The sequence below is a fragment of the Penaeus vannamei genome, chromosome 12 (assembly GCF_042767895.1).
Source record: "Penaeus vannamei isolate JL-2024 chromosome 12, ASM4276789v1, whole genome shotgun sequence".
Classification (NCBI taxonomy): domain Eukaryota; kingdom Metazoa; phylum Arthropoda; class Malacostraca; order Decapoda; family Penaeidae; genus Penaeus; species Penaeus vannamei.
Genome location: NC_091560.1, coordinates 15,733,550 through 15,741,049, shown reverse-complemented (window position 1 = coordinate 15,741,049; position 7,500 = coordinate 15,733,550).

Genomic DNA, 7,500 nt, shown 5'->3' with positions numbered 1-7,500 from the left:
TGTCTTTTTAAAGAGAGTGCGAGCAAGATTATTGAAGAATTAAAAGGCTTCAATAGAATTATTGCAATTTTCGGGCTGTGTTGCAGATCTATAGTATAGGTTATACATCAGCCACATATTTATGTCAAACTGAACCAAAGGGAACAGGCAGAACAAAATCAAAATTAGAACATATTAGCAGGAACCAAGCTATGAAATCAAGGTATCTATAGCATTGTTGTTAGTCTGTATAATTAACCATCGTTCACAAAGACATTATTGGTAACATTTAAACGAAAATAGGAAAACAGCTGGCTGGAATAAGGATATCTCAAGGCAGATGCTTGTCTAAGATCCTGGTCTGGACTGTTAAAGGAATCATATATAATCTAAAGACTGAACAAGGGAGAACTAGACTGGTTCTCCTATAGCCTCCCCTGATCCCCGGAGGGTCACGCCGCGGACACGAGCCAGCTTGGGTCTCGTGATCGTGTAGCCCAGGTTACACACAGCTTGGGTCTTCGTTTGACCGTTGACACTATGCTGTGAGATAATCTTTGGAATATAGCATGTATAGGAATGGTTTTTTATACAAGCTATGGGCTCAAAAAAGTAGAAGACCACCGAGAGAAACGGCAAAACGAGGTCTAAGTCGAACAATATTTATCCCATACAGGAGACATTATAATTTCGAACACTAAACGAAATGTGTTACATGTTTAAGACAAACCCTTATAAATGTGATAAACCACTATCCAGTCACCAAAATAAACGAAATGCGGTCATGCCAAGAACTAAAAGGTCTTGGTACCGTCAGGAGATGAGCCATGGTCAGCGGTGACATGGCTATATCCATACAAGTTTATATATATATACTTATATAGTAGACCTTGACTTATGGAGCCTGATCTACGGCGCTGAAAAGGTTTGGATTATCTAACCATGATCTTTGAAACCAAAAATGTCAAACAATAACAAAGGAAATGGAGCCAAGAATTCGCCTAATGACATTTCGTTAAGTATAAATAATCAAGGCCCACAGACCTTAGGCCCACGGTCAATGGAAGTAAAAATTAAGGTTTCTGCGCAGGTTTGGGTGACACGGCCTCTGACGTCACACGGGTTGCGGGCTACGGGCTGAGGGCGCGGGTTAAACAAAGGTAGAATGGGAGGAGGAAAAATATAGAAAAATATAGAAAAATATAGCCAAGTGAGCGAAGACTGAAATATTTCTTAGACGTTAACTGATGCCGAAGATTTGTAAGGTAGACTGATTTCAAGGTCATGATTAATGGCTATTGTCTGTAGGAACATATGAACAAAGAAAGCATGACATTTGAATGCCAATATGATTTAATTCTATGAAGTAAAATTCGAACGTTTTTAACGAATGTGTTGTAAACACATAAAAACTAAGGCTTCGCAGCACACACCACTTAGGAATCTTATAAGAAAAGACATCCAGAACGAATACACACATACCTACATATATACATATTCATATACATACATATATACATACATATAGATAGACTGATATAGATATGTATATGTATATGTGTATTATATATATATATATATATATATATATATATATATGTGTGTGTGTGTGTGTGTGTGTGTGTGTGTGTGTGTGTGTGTGTGTATGTGTGTGTGTGTGTGTGTGTGTGTGTGTGTGTTTATGTATATATATATATATATATATATATATATATATATATATATATATATATATATATATATATATATATATATATATATACATATGTGAGTGTGTGTGTGTGTGTGTGTGTGTGCGTGTGTGTATTTATAGATATATAGATATATGTATACACATAAATTAATAAATAAATATATATGTATACACACGCACGCGCACGCACACTCAAACACACTCACACACACACACACACACACACACACACACACACATATATATATATATATATATATATATATATATATATATATATATATATATATATATATATATATATATATATATATATATATATATATATATATATTATATATATACACACATATATATATACACACACATATATACACACATACACACACACACACGGGACGGCGTTTCAAAGACGTGGTTGCCAACGTCAGCCTGATCCAGCAATTCAGCGTCGCGATGACCTAATTCCGCGCCGAGGTCATGGGTCTTTCCGCAACGTTATCCTTGGGGGCTTAAAGCAGACCATCGAAATACGAATGGATGACTTGTAGGCTTAAAGCAATGAACAAAATTGTAACGGGATACGTTGAAGTGGCAGTCTTAAGTCTCTTCCGATTCTTTTGAACAGTAAAGGGTTGAGGATTCAAGTACAATCTCTGATATGGTGTGTCATTTAGGAGGAGCAAACCCTACGTGCGTGATAAAGGCAGCATTGCTTATATCAGTTTCGCAAAAAATACAACATCGCCGAAGGAAACCAGTTGGTCCAACTTATATACATACACACACACACACACACACACATATATATATATATATATATATATATATATATATATATATATATATGTGTGTGTGTGTGTGTGTGTGTGTGTGTGTGTGTGTGTGTGTGTGTGTGTGTGTGTGTGTGTGTGTGTGTGTGTATGTGTTTGTATATGTGCGCATGTACGTAGTTTTTTTGGTTTGGTTAAAAAAAAAGTACGTTCGACACAATGTGGTTAACACTTTTTCCAAATATCAAGGAGATATTACCTACAAAGCTATAGAAAAGTACCATCACAGATATATCACATCTGTGTCAACATCATCTCCTAAATGTTATTTTTCACCTCCTGGCCTTACACGCATTAAAGTTAGTAAAATCTTGAGAGTAAACGGCAACAGGATAGTGTACAGTGATGTTCACATCCAGAGCAAGGTCATGCAAATTGGAAGTAAGAGCACAGTGCAGAATGACGATGGAAAAACACACACACGCAAAATACAAAAGCGCACGCAAAAGAGCGGTATAACAGAATGATATCATGACACCAGTTGTATGCGGCGGAACCAGAAGGTGCGAGAAACAAAACGGTGACGGATATATTTGGCACATATCCATACAAATAGATACATACAGAATATACATGTCCACAAAATGCATGCACACAGACACACATACACTTATATATGTACATATATGTACTTGCATATGGAGTGGTGGAAATTCATATTTGTTTGTTAGCTCACTGGACTAAACCTTCATTTCTTCCTTTCTCCTCGTTGGGTGTGGAAAGGTATTCTATCGGTCGCGCTTTGAATCCCTGTGCCAGAGTAATACGATCGCTCATATTCAGAGACACTTTCCGGTGGAGTTTTGATCGACTCTGACTGGGTGAGACGAAGCAGCGCATCGGTGATTGGCTACGGTGCTAGACAACTCGACTTTGTCTGGTTGAGAGGTGCGAGATGCTGGAACTCTGGGTCCAGAAGATGTCCCAAGTGTCTTTCAATAAGTGGATGTGTTAATCCTCTCCAGTGAACAGCATAATGGGCCATGGGTGTTGTGTGTGGGTTGACTCAAGTATCAGACTGCACGGCACTCTGGATGATACATTGATGATACCTTTTAAAAGATCAAAATAAGAAATTTTCCTCAATCCGTGCACTAGATAAAGGACTGTATTATCAGCATTGCAAAAAATAAAAAATGTGCATTTAAATTTGTGGTTGTTTCTTGTTAAGCCATCGATTTTTAGTGGCTTCACCAGTAATACCATTTAATTTCTAGGCTGGTGAAAAGATGTATCAATGTGAATAAAAATATGTACCAATACCCGTGTCTTGTAGCGTCCTGGTGAGATCAATGTTCCCATGGAAAGGAAAGGGAAGCGGAAAATGGACGAGACGGCCGAGTTATATAGTGTTTGAGCTGCCATTGATTATCCCTTTTTATGGATAAAAGAAACAACAGGATAACAGGATATCGGCGTAGTTTTCTAGATGTGGCTGGTAAGATGTCTGTTATTCTGATAGCCACGAATGGAAAACTTTTCAAATATGTATAATCAAAATGGTTAGTGAAGCAAGTAGAGGCAGTATGAACCTGTGTCTTGGGGGAAGTGACTACCTTAAGAATTCGAGTTCCACATTCAGATATCTTCGTAACATAAGCGAGATTAAGCGTGATAAAAAGGGGATGGCAGGAAGACAGAAACAGAGTGAAGGGTTTAATCCCTGGGAGAAGTGTAGACCAGAGAACGGTCGAAGGAGAAGACTAGGAGGGGCTTTCCTCTGCAACGAGGCACTTGACCCGTGAAGGAAGCGAATGGTCGGCCACACACACACAGACGTATATATCCACATACACACAGTACATACCACGTATGCATGTGTGTGTGAACGGTTGACTCACTCACTCACTCTCTCACACTCACTCTCACTCTCTCTCTCTCTCTCTCTCTCTCTCTCTCTCTCTCTCTCTCTCTCTCTCTCTCTCTCTCTCTCTCTCTCTCTCCCTCGCTCTCTCTCGCTCTCTCTCGCTCTCTCTCTCTCTCTCTCTCTCTCTCTCTCTCTCTCTCTCTCTCTCTCTCTCTCTCTCTCTCTCTCTCTCTCTCTCTCTCTCTCTCTCTCTCCTCCCTCTCCCTCCTTCTCTCTCTCTCTCTCTCTCTCTCTCTTCTCTCTCTCTCTCTCTCTCTCTCTCTCTCTCTCTCTCTCTCTCTCTCTCTCTCTCTCTCTCTCTCTCTCTCTCTCTCTCTCTCTCTCTCTCCTCTCTCTCTCCCGCTCTCTCTCTCTCTCTCTCTCTCTCTCTCTCTCTCTCTCTCTCTCTCTCTCTCTCTCTCTCTCTCTCTCTCTCTCTCTCCTTTCTCTCTCCCACCGCTCTCTCTCTCGCTCCCTCGCTTCGCTCTCTCTCTCTCTCTCTCTCTCTCTCTCTCTCTCTCTCTCTCTCTCTCTCTCTCTCTCTCTCTCCTCTCTCTCTCTCTCTCCTCTCTCTCTCTCTCTCTCTCTCTCTCTCTCTCTCTCTCTCTCTCGCTCTCTCTCTCGTTCGTGCGCTTCGCCCTTGACGTGTCCAGATGTCCCGAGCGCGGGGGCGGATTGCGCAGCGAGGGGACGCCGAATGAAAATGCCTTTAACACGTATTTTGGAGTAAACTTAAGAAATTTCATTTTGATTAATGTTGAAAGCATGACATCAGCAATAAGTAGGGGTTTCAAGGTCCGAGAAAGGAAAATTAGTACACATTTTTATTAGAGAATTCACACTGTTTCCATTACCACTGTTAATGCAACCGTAGCTTAAATTAACTAAATTATTTCTCAATATCGTGCTTCACTCTCCTGTGGCCACGCACTCCGTCACACTAAGCGCCTCCCACGCGCCTCCCCGCCTTGAATCTGCCGCTGAATACGTGCTGCACCTTTCGCTTAGCGAAGGCGTTTACGGCGTTGCAAGCAAGTTTTTTCTCCTTTTTAAATAAATCATTTTTCTCGCGGGATCATCACGAACTTTAGATCCTGATATCTTGGTGGTTTGTGAGAGAGAGAGAGAGAGAGAGAGAGAGAGAGAGAGAGAGAGAGAGAGAGAGAGAGAGAGAGAGAGAGAGAGAGAGAGAGAGAGAGAGAGAGAGAGAGAGAGAGAGAAAGAGAGAGAGAGAGAGAGAGAGAGAGAGAGAGAGAGAGAGAGAGAGAGAGAGAGAGAGAGAGAGAGAGAGAGAGAGAGAGTCTAGTGCGTATCTGATTTCCTGCTATTTAACCATCTTTTTTGTTCTATTTCACTTCAATGTCTTCTTTCTCGTTCCGTAGAAGGCACAAGAAGGGATTTTTTTCTAGCAGTCCGTCTGGGTTCGTGTAAGCTTGTACAATTGTGTTTATTAATGTTCATATGTGTAGTCGTCAGTAGGAATGTGTGTTTATTAGTGTTTATGTGTGTGCATAAGCGTGTGTGTCTGTTTTTTTCGTGTTTGTGTTTATATTCGTTTACGTATGTGTTTGCGTGTGTTTGTGCATGTCTGTGTGTCTGAATGTGTATGTGTGTGTGGGCGTGCGTGTGTGTTTCGGAGAACTAAAGTTGTTTACTTCAATTCTCATATTAGTCAGGCATGGGTGCTTTCGTAAAAATCATGTTGCCCTGGCGAAGGCAGAGCAGTAATTCAAAGTTTGTATATCTAAACAATGAAAAAATAGGAAGAAAAACATGGAATAACACTAAAGCATTAAGTATATACATTTCTATTCTCTTTATACTCCGTGGACAACGGTAGAATTGTGAAACCCGTGTTATAGGAAAGATGTATTGAAGTATTATTAAATAAGTATTACCTATAATAAGTGTTTTGAAAATAGTTTTTTTGCTATTTTCAAAACACTTATTATATAGGTAATACTTATTTAATAATACTTCAATACATCTTTCCTATAACACGGGCTTCACAATTCTACCGTTGTCCACGGAGTATAAAGAGAATAGAAATGTATGTACTTAATGCTTTACTGTTATTCCATGTTTTTCTTCCTATTTTTTCATTGTTTAAAAAAAACGATCAGAAACAGGTAACATACGAGAAAACCCTGTACCTCATCTCTCTGGCAACGCGAGTAAACCGGAACGCGCGTGCAGACACCTTTAAAGTCAGTAGCAATCAACTGGAAACGCATTTCATATCGACATTTCTGATGCTCAGCCGCAACGCCTCCCAGCGGCCCCTGGAGGAGGAGGGGTAAATATAGGAGAAAATATAAGTGGTGACGTCATCTTCGTCACGTGATGTTATTGATCCCTCGTGGTGAGAAGGAGCGGAAGAGGGGGGAGGAGGGGGGGTTATGAGTAGGTGCCCTTGAGGTAAACTTCATCTCTTTTCCATTCTCATTATTCTCTCCTCTCTTTCTCCTCTGCCCCGTGTTTTTCTTTTTCTTTTTCTAATCTTTAGTAGTTTTTCTTCTGGTTCTACTCCTTTTATTGTATTACTTCTTTTTTCTATTATTCTTTAACAAAGCGTCCTATACCTACTTCTTTTTTACTTTTCCCTTCCTCCTTCTCATCTTTTCATCTATTTTCATATCAGACAAAACTGTTATACAAAAGCCATTCGCCACAGCAAGCAGAGCTTGTGATGTTAAACAGGTGTGCCACTGTGGACAGGTGTCTATCGTGGTGCCAGAAGTAAGCATAATAAACCTACTGCCACGTGCCGCACTAAGGAGAGACGGCAGCATGAAGGACCCGCCAGGAGTGGCACTGAAGAGAATGTTTGGCACTAAGGATAGCATGACACTCGAGTTCTGTTGGCATCGGCCAGCGCGCCACATGTCACTGAAGCTTTTTCTGTGGAGGAGAGGGTGGCCAGTGAGGAAGAGGGACTGCACTTACTGTAGGTAGGTCTGGGGTGGGTTTGAGGTGGGCTATGTGGGCAGAGGTGCGTGTGGGGTGGGTTTAAGGTGGGCTGTGGAGGTAAAGGTGGGTCTGGGGTGGGTTTGAGGTGGGCTATGTGGGCAGAGGTGCGTATGGGGTGGGTTTAAGGTGGGCTGTGGAGGTAAAGGTGGGTCTGGGGTGGGTTTGAGGTGGGCTGTGGA